This window comes from Salminus brasiliensis, chromosome 24 (assembly GCF_030463535.1).
Source record: "Salminus brasiliensis chromosome 24, fSalBra1.hap2, whole genome shotgun sequence".
Classification (NCBI taxonomy): domain Eukaryota; kingdom Metazoa; phylum Chordata; class Actinopteri; order Characiformes; family Bryconidae; genus Salminus; species Salminus brasiliensis.
In genome coordinates, this window is record NC_132901.1 from 28,212,617 (window position 1) to 28,226,853 (window position 14,237).

The 14,237-nt window shown below is 38.0% G+C and overlaps 3 long non-coding RNA genes across 3 annotated transcripts; all 3 read right to left on the reverse strand.

Moving 5' to 3' along the window:
• Window positions 1–3,934: 3,934 nt before the first annotated feature.
• LOC140546411 (uncharacterized) lies at window positions 3,935–4,883 on the reverse strand. Its single transcript, XR_011978332.1, has 2 exons — window positions 4,779–4,883; window positions 3,935–4,530 (listed from the first exon to the last, which is right to left on the reverse strand). It is a non-coding gene; the product is annotated as an uncharacterized lncRNA (long non-coding RNA).
• Window positions 4,884–8,662: 3,779 nt separating this feature from the next.
• Window positions 8,663–9,574, reverse strand: LOC140546417 (uncharacterized). Its single transcript, XR_011978338.1, has 2 exons — window positions 9,503–9,574; window positions 8,663–9,254 (listed from the first exon to the last, which is right to left on the reverse strand). It is a non-coding gene; the product is annotated as an uncharacterized lncRNA (long non-coding RNA).
• A 3,012-nt stretch (window positions 9,575–12,586) lies between these two features.
• LOC140546415 (uncharacterized) lies at window positions 12,587–13,711 on the reverse strand. The gene is made up of 2 exons (XR_011978336.1): window positions 13,627–13,711; window positions 12,587–13,183 (listed from the first exon to the last, which is right to left on the reverse strand). It is a non-coding gene; the product is annotated as an uncharacterized lncRNA (long non-coding RNA).
• Between the last annotated feature and the right edge of the window lie 526 nt (window positions 13,712–14,237).

Below are 14,237 nucleotides of genomic sequence, written 5' to 3' on the forward strand. Positions count from 1 at the left end.
ATGAACTGTTTTTTTCCTTTACTTTAAAAGCATAACTGACAGCTTTAAATGGTTCTGGTGACAATTCATTTTGAGTTTTGAATAAACAACACTTTCTCTCAGAAACATCGCCACAAGAATTCGGTGATGTAGCAACATTCAATAGACTAGCAAGAGACCTTTACTTAAGACTTCTACTGCATTCAGCTGTTTTTCACTTTATTTCAAGAGTTCAGATCTGTAGGTGTTCACTTAAAAAATCACTGATCATCTAACATGTCTAATTCAGACCATCTCAACATCCTCAACCAGCTTCTAAAGGCCTGCTGCTGACACCAGCCAAAACGGGAGCTTCACTGGGTTAGACAGAGATTAAGGGGCCAGGATGAGTGTTAGGATTAGGTTTTGGTTTAGGGTAAAGTTTGAATAAGAGCCAGGGTTAAGATTTGTTTAATGAAAGTATTGATGTACTCCGCAACCCTTTAAGATTCATGGAAGATGAGCATACTCTATTATTTTGAACATTAAATTAAAATGCAATATTAAAACATTACAATGTCTATGTATACATTCTAAACATAATTGTACAACATTTAATTTGTTTGTTGGAAAATGTATATGTTTTAGTCAAGAGGATGGCAACCAGGTGTGAGTGTAGCAGCCCTCTCCTGTTTTGAGATTCACCATCAATCCTAGTCACTATATTGTTTGTTTGTTTGTTGGTTTTGTGAGTTACTAGCAGTTTTAGTTTAACCAACTAAATGCAAAAGAGCAAATCAAATGAAAATTTCGATATTTGAGATTTATTGATTTATTTTTGAGAAAAAGCAATCAGTTGCTTTAACATTTATTCAGCAGATTTTACACTGACTATAAAGACAATCTTTCTCTCAGCTCTCCAGCATCTCAGCTTCCAGACTCTGGATCATTAGGGGCTATGGTCGTGGTCATTCTCATCCACCCACTGCCCTCCATCAAGCTTCATGAACTTAACCTCTTTGCTGGTGGTCACAATGCAGCATGCGCCCTGCGGTATTTCAAAATTCAGGACGATGGTCTCAACGTAAACATCGCCGTCTGCTGTGGACTGTGTGAGTTTACAGTGATGCCTTTTGGTCTAAAAAAACACTACTGATGAAGCAGTTCTCACCCAACTGATTGGTTGCTGTTGTTTTACATACATTGTTGACATTGTTGTTTATTCTAAAAAAGTAAACTCATTAAACAGGCCTGATAAAAAATGATGATGCCATTGAAAATAATGTGACCAAAAGGAAAATGCTAAATCAAGCTGTGTCCACTAATTAGCATCACAGGTGTCTACAATCCTGTAATCAGTCAGTGGGCCTATATATAGGGCTACAGGTAGTCACTGTGCTGTTTGGTGAGTATGGTGTGTACCACACTCAATATGGACCAGAGGAAGCAAAAAAAGCGTCTATAAGAAAATTATAGACAAGTGTGTTAAAGGTAAAGGTTATAAGACCATCTCCAAGCAGCTTGATCTTCATGTGACTACAGTTGCACATATTATTCAGAAATGTAAGATCCATGGAACAGTAGCCAACCTCCTGGATGTGGCCGCAGGAGGAAAATTGATGACAAAGCAAAGAGACAGATAATATGAATGGTAACAAACGAGCCCAGAAAAACTTCTAAAGAGATTAAAGGTGAACTTCAAGGTCAAGAAACATTAGTGTCACATCACACCATCCATCATTGTTTGAGCCAAAGTGGACGTCATAACAGATGACCAAAGAAGATGCCATTGTTGAAAACAAATCATAACAAAAGCCAGACTGGAATTTTACAAACTACATGCTGACAAGCCCCAAAGCCTCTGGGAGAATGTTCTGTGGACAGATGAGACAGAAATGGAACATTTTGGAACATGGAACATGAGCTCTAGGTTCACAGACGGAAAAATGAAGCATATCAAGAAAAGAAAACTGTCCCTACTGTTAAACATGGAGGAGGCTCTGTTATGTTCTGGGGCTGCTTTGCTGCATCTGGCCCAGGGTGTCTTGAATCTGTGCAGGGTACAATGAAATCTCAAGACTATCAAGGGAGTCTAGAGAGAAATGTGTTGCCCAGTGTCAGAAAACTTGGTCTCAGTTGCAGGTCATGGATCTTGCAACAGGATAATGACCCATTTTTATTTATTATTACTTTTGTCAGATTCAAGTTATTTCTGTGACCATTGTGGATTTTTCTTTCATTGACCGAGGTGTACCATTAATTTTGTCCACGTGTGTAAAAGATGTAATATAATTACATTTGCATGAAAGGAAACATGAAGCATATAAAGATGTTCTCTCAGTATTAATCAATGTCAGCTATTCAGAAGATAAGCAGTGAACAGATTGATTTGATGCTGTAAATTACCTGGTATAGAGCTTGAAAGGTCACTGGAACCCCTTTGACCAATCTCTGAAGTTTCAGATGTGAGACTCCTGATGAATGTAGGACAGTTTAAATAGCAGGTGTTTCTCTACCTCAGACATTTACAACATTTTTAGAAAACCATTATTCATTGTTTCTTGACACTGTCATCTTTTTTTTCTCTCATACATTTTTCTCTTTTCATTTACAGCAGAACTATTTGAACTAATTCCTAAACAAAACATTGTTTGCTTTACATTTACATTTTTTGTTTTAAAAGCATGACTGAGAACATCAATTATTTAAATATTTTGGTGACACTTTATTTGGGGTTTTGAATGAAAGAAATGAATTTCTTCATATGTTTTCATCCCACTATGCTTAAAATTCACTATTGGCAACTGAGGGTAGAGCCAGGCAGCATAAAAAAAATGGCATTACTTACCTGCTGTGGACTGTTTGAGCTTACAGGAATGTTGTTTGCTCTAAAAAACACTGCTGATGGAAGCAGTCCTCACCCCACTGATTGTTAGCTTTTTTTCTACATTGGTGATGTTGTTTATTTATCATTTGTAGATTAGCATTTCAGACAACAAGAAGAAGTGTTCCTCTCATCATAGTTATTCATAAATTATTGTTTCTTTACACTTCTCTTTTTTTAACACATTATTATTATTGTTATTAATAATATTCTCTCTGTGTCCATTAACAGCATAACTGTTTATGTTTTTCTTTACTTTAAAAGCATAACTGACAGCTTTAAATGGTTCTGGTGACACTTCATTTTGAGTTTTGAATAAACAACACTCCCTCTGTAACATCTCAACAACGATTCAAAGATGTAGCAACATTCAATGGACTAGCAAGAGACTTTTACTGAAGACTTCTACTGAATTCAGCTGTTTTTCACTTTATTTCGAGAGTTCAGATCTGTAGGTGTTCACCTAAAAAAACACTATAATCTAACTATCTAACTAATCTAATCTAACTAATCTAATTCAGACCATCTCAACATTCTCAACCAGCTTCTTTGAGCCTGCTGCTGACACCAGCCAAAACGGGAGCTTCACTGGGTTAGACAGAGATTAAGGGGCCAGGATGAGGGTTAGGATTAGGTTTTGGGTTAAGGTTAGGGGTAGGATTGAGTCAGGATGAGAGTTAGGAATTGGATTTGGTTTAGGGTAAAGTTAGGATAAGGGCCAGGGTTAAGATTTGTTTAATTGAAGTCTACTTGATGTACTCCACTATCCTTTGTGATTCATGGAAGACAAGCATTCAGACTTTTTTTTATTTTGAACAATAACATAAAATAAAATATCAAAACATTACAATGTCTATATATACATTCTAAGCAGAATTGTACAACATTTAATTTGTTTGTTGGAAAATTTATATGTTTTAGTCAAGAGGATGGCAACCAGGTGTGAGTGTAGCAGCCCTCTCCTGTTTTGAGAACACAAACTTGGGTATTCCTTATCGATCATAGTCACTATGTTGTTTGTTTTTGTTTGTTTTTTTAGTGATTTACAGGCAGTTTTAGTTAAACCAACTGAATAAAAGAAGAGCAGAACAATGAAAGTTTTAGTTTTATTTGAGATTTTTTTTTTTCTAACATTTTAATTGCTTTAACATTTATTCAGCAGATTTTACACTGACTATAAAGTATCATGAAGAGCGAAGACAATCTTTCTCTCAGCTCTCCAGCATCTCAGCTTCCAGACTCTGGATCATTAGGGGCTATGGTCGTGGTCATTCTCATCCACCCACATCCCTCCACCAGGCTTCCTGAACTTGACCTCTTTGCTGGCGGTCACAATGCAGCATGCGCCGTGCGGTACTTCAAAATTCAGAGCAATGGTCTCAATGTAAACCTCACCGTCTTCTGCAACAAAGACGCTGGCAAAGCCTTGCTCCACAGTTGGGGCTTCAAGGTGCTGCTTTGGTGGCAGGTCAATGAAGCTCAACTCTGATTTAGGTTTGAAGATCTTCTTGGCAGCCTTTGAATCCAGCAGGTCTTCAAGACGGAGCTTTTCTTTGTGGTAGTAAATTCTCAGCTTCTTTCCTGTTGCGTTGGCCACAGTGCTGGCTGACCCATCACTGCTCCATGTCCTGTTGCCTGAATTCACATTGGAGCTTGCACCACCCATTTTCTCTCAAAGCAACAAAACCCTAAAAGCATAAAATGATTCTTTATTAAACAGTGTAGCAACATTGTAGCAAATCTGGAAAGGTGGATAGAATAGAATAAAATAAGATTTAATATATAAAAGGTGTAACATATTAATGACATTTGTCTGAAAGGCAATGTGATCTTGCAAAGAAACATAATGCATCTAAAGATGTTCTCTCAGTATTAGTCAATATCAGATATTCAGAAGATAAACAGGTTAAGAGATTGATGTGATGTTGTAAATTACCTGGTATAGAGCTTGAAAGGTCACTGGAACCCCTTTGACCAATCTCTGAAGTTTCAGATGTGAGACTCCTGATGAATGCAGGACAGTTTAAATAGCAGGTGTTGCTCCACCTCAGACTTTCACAACTTCTTTAGAAAACCATTATTCATTGTTTCTTAACACTTCATCTCTTTTTTTCTCTCATCCATTGTTTCTGCTTTTTTCTCTTTTCATTTACAGTAGAACTGTGTGAATTAATTCCTAAACAAAACTTTTTTTACTTTACATTTATATTTTTTGCTTTAAAAGCATAACTGAGAAAATCAGCTTTAAATATTTTTGGTGACTTTATTTGTGGTATTGATTGAAAGAAAGATATCCCTTCATAGGCTACACCAGTGGTCCTTGTGGCAAAAGAGCTCAATGCAAAAACACACCTGGATGGTAAGTCCAAGTCTCTAAATGAAGCTTGTGTTTTCATCCCACTAGGCTTAAAATTCACCATTGGAAACTGAGGGTAGAGCCAGGCAGCATCAAGAAAATGGCATTAGTTACCTGCTGTGGACTGTTTGAGCTTACAGGAATGTTGTTTGCTCTAAAAAACACTACTGATGGAAGCAGTCCTCACCCCACTGATTGTTTGCTTTTGTTTTATCTACATTGATGACATTGTTGTTTATTCACCATCTTTAGATTAGCATTTACATTTACATTTAAGGCATTTAGCAGACGCTCTTATCCAAAGCGACTTACAAAAGTGCTTTGCTATTTACCCCAAGAAAAACCTCTACTCTCTAAAACCTCTAAACCTCTAACTCAACCGCTACTTTAAATAGACTAATAATTCAAAGATACTTCTAAGTTTAGACACTACTAAACACAAGTCAGTAAGGTCACCACTCTGCTATTCGCCCAAGTACTCTCAGAAGAGGAGGGTCTTCAGTTTGCTTTTGATGACAGTGAGAGACTTTGCCACTTGGACACCCAGGGGAAGCTCATTCCACCACATTGCCAGGACAGAAAAAAGCCTGGACGCTTGTCTTCCATGGATGATGAGAGATGGTGGGTCGAGCCAAGCCGTACTAGAAGCTCTGAATACTAAAGAATACTGAAGAATACTGAAGATTAGCATTTCAGACACCTTGAAGAAGTGTTTTGATGCCTGCATAAGGCTGGTTTAACTGAAAACCCAAAAATTAGATTCAAGACTTGCAAGGGGGACCCATCCTCCTCTCGCCTTAACTATTCATAAATTATTGACCAAAGTCAAAAAAATATGTTGCACACCTAATGCTCAGGTGTGCAACGTGTTCCATCAAATCATTCCTCAACTTAACTACTTTCCTTATTCCGCTGTTTCCACTGAAAATGTGAATCAAATGTGGATATATATACAAAAAAGTAACAAACAGAAGATAAACAAGTAAACAGATTAGATTAATTCGATGCTGTAAATTACTTTGTATAGAGCTTTAAAGGTCCCTGTAACCACTTTGACCAGTCTCTGAATATTTAGATGCGATGTTCTGGACAAGTACAGGACAGTTTGTGTAGCAGGTGTTGCTCCACCTCAGACTTCATTTAAGCAATTCTTTGAGCTTCTTTCACAACTTTATCTAGAAAAACATGAATCATTCTTATGTAAGCATACTCGTATACGCACACAGTCCTTTCTTATCTGTTGACTGGCAGTTTGCTTCACAGGGCTTATTCTTACCACTATGGTAGCACTTCAGATTTCCACTTTCGATGAAGTGCCTCTAAAACAGTGGCCCTATTGGGTGTCTCTCAAAATAAATCATAAAGAAGGAAGTTGGCAGCATGTTAGCACAAATCATTATCTGTCCCTCCACCCCTTCATTGTCTTTACCAGTAGTCCTTGTGCCAAAAAATCCCAATGCAAACATCCTTGAGTCTTGAGCTTGTGTTTTATAACACTGGGCTTAATAAGTGGCTATTGGCAACTGGGGGTAAAGCCAGACAGCATCGGGAAAATGGCATTTGTTACCTGCTGTGGACTGTGTGAGTTTACAGCGATGCCGTTTGGTCTAAAAAACACTACTGATGAAGCAGTTCTCACCCAACTGATTGGTTGCTGTTGTTTTACATACATTGTTGACATTGTTGTTTATTCTTCATCTATAGATCAGAATTTTTATTCCATGAAAGTGTTTTGATGTCTGTATGATGTTAGTGTAACTCAAAACCTGAAAACATGTGATCTTTAATGTCACTCTCTGACTTTCCTAGACCATGTAACATCTGCTGAATGCTATATTCAGACAGAGCCCAATGAAAGGGAGGCCATTCAGAATGTCCCCAGACCAAATTCAGTTGAGGTTCTGGCTATGGCAGGCCAATATCATTTACCACATTGTGTTGAACAAGCTGCAGTTTTGAATGCCAACAAAAAGCAGGCTTCCTTGGTGTGGACTTAGAAGTGTCAGAGGGCATTTGAGGTTCACAAGCAAGCACTAACTTTTGTATGCATCCTAACCCAATACAATTTGAACAAGTTGTTTTAGGCACAGATGGATGCTAGTACTCATGGGTTAGGGGAAGTTATGCTGCAAGGGGTGGAACGTAAGGAGATGGCCATTGCCTTTGCATCCAGAGTATTTAAGGACACCAAGAGGAACTACTCCACTTCTGAAAAGGAGTGCATGGCTGTGGCCTGGGCTTTAGAGAGGTGGCAACTGGCAAGGTCCAGCAAAAATTATTCATCAGATTAGCCCAATAAATGACCAGATTGAATATGAGAATGATCTCAAGCAGGTCAACACCATTCATGTTGAGCATCTTAAACCATCTTAAACCATTCCTCTTTCTGAGGTACGAGGAATGCAACCAGACATTGTTGTTTGGTGTTTTGTACATCTTTGAGCTTATTTATTTTGATTTTATTTTGGACTAGTTGTTGCCTTTATGCTATCATTTGACCTGTGTGAATCTTGGCCTTGTTTATACAGATGAAGATGTTTTATACAGAAGTTTTCTGCTGGACTTTAACCCAACAATGCAATTGATTTTGGGACATTTTCAGATTATGCTCATGCCATTACATCTATCTCTTGTGTCTTCCACTGCCAAGTCATGAATAGCATATCTTGCATCCTGCTGGAATATTCTGCCAACCTAGAAAAGTAATGACTTACGGAGAGACCAGTTCCTAGATCTGTTTCAGTTCTAAACATACAAAAAGTGGTAGGTAGGCCTCACCCCTAAAACACTTTCTGTGTAGCCTCTAAGATGTTACAGTTTCTTAACACTTAGCTTTTTAACACATCTATTATTTTTATTCTCCGTGTCCATTAACAGCATAAGTGTATGATTTTTCTTTCTTTACTTTAAAAGCATAACTGACAGCTTTAAATAGTTCTAGTGACAATTCATTTTGAGTTTTGAATGAACAACACTTTCTCTCAGAAACATCTCAACAACAATTCAGTGATGTAGCAACATTCAATAGACTATAGGCCTGCTGCTGACACCAGCCAGGAACTGCAGCTTCACAAAGTTAAACAGAGATTCAGGGGCCAGGATGAGGGTTAGGATTAGGTTTTGGGATAAGGTTAGGGGTAGGATTAGAGTCAGGATGAGGGTTAGGGCTAGGTTTTGGGTTAAGATTAGGGGTAGAATTAGAGTCAGGATGAGGGTTAGGGCTAGGTTTTGGTTTAGGGTGAAGTTTGGATAAGGGCCAGGGTTAAGATTTGTTTAATGGAAGTCTATGTGATGTACTACACTATCTTTTAATATTCATGGAAGACATGCATTCAGACTTTTTTTATTTTTAACAAAAAAACAGGTGTGAGTGTAGCACCTGTTTTGAGAACACAAACTTATTGGTATTCATCATTAATCATAGTCACTATATTGTTTGTTTTCAGAAGAGCAGAACAATGAAATTTTCAATATATATTTATTGATTTATTTTTTAACATTTTAATTGCTTTTTAACATTTATTCAGCAGATTTTGCACTGACTATAAAGCATCATGAAGAGCGAAGACAATCTTTCTCTCAGCTCTCCAGCTTCTCAGCTTCCAGGCTCTGGATCATTGGGGGCTATGGTCGTGGTCATTCTCATCCACCCACATCCCTCCATCAGGCTTCCTGAACTTGACCTCTTTGCTGGCGGTCACAATGCAGCATGCGGCGTGCGGTATTTCAAAATTCAGGACGATGGTCTCAATGTAAACCTCACCGTCTTCTGCAACAAAGACGCTGGCAAAGCCTTGCTCCACAGTTGGGGCTTCAAGGTGCTGCTTTGGTGGCAGGTCCATGAAGCTCAACTCTGATTTAGGTTTGAAGACCTTCTTGGCAGCCTTTGAATCCAGCAGGTCTTCAAGACAGAGCTTTTCTTTGTGGTAGTAAATTCTCAGCTTCTTTCCTGTTGCGTTGGCCACAGTGCTGGCTGACCCATCACTGCTACATGTCCTGTTGCCAGAATTCACATTGGAGCTTCCACCACCCATTTTCTCTCAAAGCAACAAGACCCTAAAAGCATCAAATTATTCTTTATTAAACAGTGTAGCAACATTGTAGCAAAACTGGAAAGGTGGATAGAATAGAATAAAATAAGATTAAATATATAAATGGTGTAACATATTAATGACATTTGTTTGAAAGGCAATGTGATCTTGCAAAGAAACATGAAGCATCTAAAGATGTTCTCTCAGTATTAGTCAATATCAGATATTCAGAAGATAAACAGGTTAAGAGATTGGTGTGATGTTGTAAATTACCTGGTATAGAGCTTGAAAAGTCACTGGAACCCCTTTGACCAATCTCTGAAGTTGCAGATGTGAGACTCCTGATGAATGCAGGACAGATTAAATAGCAGGTGTTGCTCCACCTCAAACTTTCACAACTTTTTTAGAAAACCATTATTCATTGTTTCTTAACACTGTCATCTCTTTTTTCTCATCCATTGTTTCTGCTTTTTTCTCTTTTCATTTACAGTAGAACTGTGTGAATTCATTCCTAAACAAAACTATTTTTACTTTACATTTACATTTTTTATGCTTTAAAAGCATGACTGAGAACATCAGCTTTAAATATTTTTGGTGACACTGTTTTTTGGGGGTTTGAATAAAAGAAATGAATCCCCTCATGGGCTTCACCAGTGGTCCTTGTGGCAAAAGAGCTCAATGCAAAGACACACCTGGATGGTAAGTCCAAGTCCCTAAATGAAGCTTGTAATTTCATCCCACTAGGCTTAAAATTCACCATTGGCAACTGGGGGTAGAGCCAGGCAGCATCAAGAAAAGGGCATTAGTTACCTGCTGTGGACTGTTTGAGCTTACAGGAATGTTGTTTGGTCTTAAATAAAAACTGCTGATGGAAGCAGTCCTCACCCCACTGATTGTCTGCTGTTGTTTTATCTACATTGGTGACATTGTTGTTAATTCATCATCTGTAGATTAGCATTTCTGACACCTTAAAGAAGTGTTTTGTTGCCTGTATAATGCTAGTTTAACTGAAAACTCAATAATTCAATTCAATTCAAATAAAATTTTTTACATAATATTTATGTACCGCCTGTCACAACAAATGTTGTCACAAAGCAATTTACGGAGATCCGGGTCCACGCCTTTTATGAGCAAGCACCACAATGGAGTTGGTAGCGACAGTGGCAAGAAAAAACACCCTCATACTAAGAGGAAGAAACCTTGGGAGAAACCAAGACTCAGTCCGAGGAACCCATCTGCCTTAGGTCAACCCACACAGCACAAACAAACCAAAATCATTACACAAAGAACCAGACAGATAGATAGTGAAGAGCCATAGCTAATGTAGGAACATGTTATGAAGTATGAGTAGGTGCTGGACAGTATTCAAACAAAGTACTCAAGCATGAAATCCAGAACCAGCCAGTTCCAAAACAGCTTTTCACCCCCAAGACCTTTAGGTTCCTGAACAGCCAGTAGTACTGTGTATCAGTCCAGTCCTGAATCATCACACCAAGAATGTTCATGCCTAAACCACACCACACCTTCACCTCATATAAACACACTCTGCACCTTCACTTTACTTTATTCAGTTGAACTGTACAGCTCAGTCACTCTGCAGCCACTAAAGACATTCTTCCCACTGACCTCGACAAACTATATCTGCACTTATCATATCTAATACCCATGTGTAAATAGTAATGTGAATATTTGTATATTTCATACTTGTATATGAATACACTATGCATCTTAAAATAGTACAGTAATGTAAGCTAATCTGTGTACATTCTGCATTGTATTTGTATTATTATTATTATTTACTACTTTTGAGGGACTATGCACCTATGATCACATACATTTACACCAATTTAATTCTGAATGGATTCATAGAGAGCAGAGAGTGTTGAGCAGTATCAGAGTGTGTCTGACGACTCCAGCAGGTCATTAAAAGGAGAGAGCCAGAAGGTAACAGACACTGGAGTACCCTGAAACACTAGTGTCCATCTGCTCCACCGTCCACGAGTGATCGTGTGCAAGCAGCGAAACTCAAACTGTGTCTGAGTCCTGAACATTATCTGAAAGAGTTGGGGGGCTAATGCTAATACTAATCCCCCTGCTGAGGTTTTCTGAATTTTGGTAACTACTAAGAAGCCAGTAAGCCAGAGATCTAAGTATTCTTGATGGTTCATAACATGTAATAAGATCTTGCAGGAACTCAGGAGCAAGGCCATGTAGTGCTTTGTATGTCAATAGAATAATTTTGTAGCGGTCAAAGTTTCTAGTTTTAGTAAGGGCCCTGGCTGCAGCATTTTGAACTAATTGAGGTTTATTGAGGTTCGTGCTGGAACAACCTGACAGTAGTGTGTTACAGTAATCTATTTTCTCAAATCTTTTTAGTAGAATAGTGTGATCTATTGTATCAAAGGCTGAACTGATGTCGAGTAGGTACTGTATATGTAGTCTTGATCAGAGACAAGGAGATCATTTGAAATCTTCACTAGGGCTGTCTCTGTCCTATGATAGGGTCTGAATCCAAATTAGAATTTCTCATACATGTCATTTTTACTTATTATAGTCAGTAATGGAGCCTTTAAAACTATTAACTTCTTCTGGACATTTCTAACTAAGTTGACACATGTCTCCTGTGGGATTTTAGCCCATTCTTCTAAATTCTTTAAGATCATGCAAATTGCTTAGTTTCTGAGCATGGATCCAAACCTTGAGCTCCCTTTTCTTGAATGATGACTATGAAGTCCACCACCAAGAAGGACTGTCACAACAGTCTTGTGTTTACAACAAGGCAGTTCAGTGGAAGCCAGTTCAGAAACAATTATCTTTGTAGAGGTCCTGGGATTAGGTCCAGACTGATTTATTTTTTTTCCGGACATGGTGATATTGCTTTTTACAAAGATTATACAGCAATCATAGAGTATCCCTTTTATTCAAGCAGTCAAGTGATACTAACTCTGCTTCTTGTCACTTAAATAATGTTCATTTGTTTGAAAGCACAAAATCACATGGGGGCTAATAATTTTAATAATTTTAATAATTTAATTTTAATTTTTTTAAAAAGAAATTGAATTTTCATTTTATACTCCAAAGTGTGCCAAAATGGGGCCATATAATGGATTAATGATTTACAGCATGACATTTTATGCACATTGCAAACATTGGCCAGTATTTTAGGGGAATTCTAGGGGGCTAATATATTTTTGCTAATATATATTCTGTCCAGAATTTGTATGTTGCTCCTCTGTTTTGAGAACATAATGTGGGTCTTCACCATCAAACATAGTCACAATTTTTTTTTTGTCTTTTTTTTTTTTAATGATTTACAAGCAGTCCTAACTGAGTAAAAGAAGAACAGAACAATGAAAGTTTCTATATTTGAGATTTATTGATTTATTTTTGAGAAAAAGCAATCAGTTGCTTTAACATTTATTCAGCAGATTTTGCACTGACTATGAAGTATCATGAAGAGCGAAGGCAATCTTTCTCTCAGCTCTCCAGCATCTCAGCTTCCAGACTCTGGATCATTAGGGGCTATGGTCATGGTCATTCTCATCCACCCACATCCCTCCATCAGGCTTCCTGAACTTGACCTCTTTGCCAGCGGTCACAATGCAGCATGCGCCGTGCGGTACTTCAAAATTCAGGGCGATGGTCTCAACGTAAACATCACCATCTTCTGCAACAAAGACGCTGGCAAAGCCTTGCTCCACAGTTGGGGCTTCAAGGTGCTGCTTTGGTGGCAGGTCGATGAAGCTCAACTCTGATTTAGGTTTGAAGATCTTCTTGGCAGCCTTTGAATCCAGCAGGTCTTCAAGACGGAGCTTTTCTTTGTGGTAGTAAATTCTCAGCTTCTTTCCTGTTGCGTTGGCCACAGTGCTGGCTGACCCATCACTGCTCCATGTCCTGTCGCCTGAATTTGCATTAGAGCTTCCACCACCCATTTTCTCTCAAAGCAACAAGAACCTGAAAGCATAAAATACTAAGTTTATATGTTTATAAGATTAGATGTGTTATGTAATAAAATCTCATTAACTATTCTTTAAAAAGTTACTTATGTATACAGACATTACTCTTTTTTTAATTAAACATAAATAAATACTTTGACTGAAACCATGTAAAGAACAAATAGGTTAAATGAGTCAAAGCTGTGTAATGTTTCATCAATTCACCCCTCAAATACTACTTTCCCATTTCAATGTTTCCACTGGACATGTGGATTAAAAAAAATAAAATCAAACTAAAGATAAAAAAGGAGTAAAAAATGAATGAAATTTCTCTGAAGGCAGTGTGACCTTGCAACGAAACATGAAGCATCTAAAGATGTTCTCTCAGCTACACTGTATTAAGCAATATCAGCTATTCAGAAGATAAACAGGTAAACTGATTGGTTGGATGTTGGAAATTACCTGGTATAGAGCTTCAAAGGTCACTAGAACCCCTCTGATTGGTCTCTGAAGCTGCAGATGCGATACTCTGGACGAGAGCAGAACAGTTTAAATAGCAGGTGTTGCTCCACCTCAGACTTTCACAACTTTCTCTAGAAAATCCTAAATCATTTCCTTAACACGTTTATCTTTCATCTCATCATTTGTTCTGCTTTGTCTCTGCTCCAAGTCCCTGTACAGTAGAATAGTATGAATAACTCATTATGTAGCAGCATCTAAATATTTTCAGTAGATTAGCACTAGACTTTTACCGAAGACCTACTGAATTCAGCTGTTCTTTGCTTTATTTCGAGAGTCCAAGTTCAGATATGCAGATGTTCACCTACAAGATAACTAATAATCTAACAGGTCTAAAACAGATCATCTCAACATCTTCAGCCAGATGCTATTCACGTACCTGCTACTGACACCAATCTGGAACTGGAGCTTTACTGGATTAGACTGAGTTAAAGGGGCCAAGGTGAGGGTTAGGGTTAGGTTTTGGGTTGGGGTTAGGGTAGGATTAGAGACAGGGTTATTGTTAGATTTAGGTTTTGGGTTAAGGTTAGGATTAGGACCAGGGATAGAGTTTT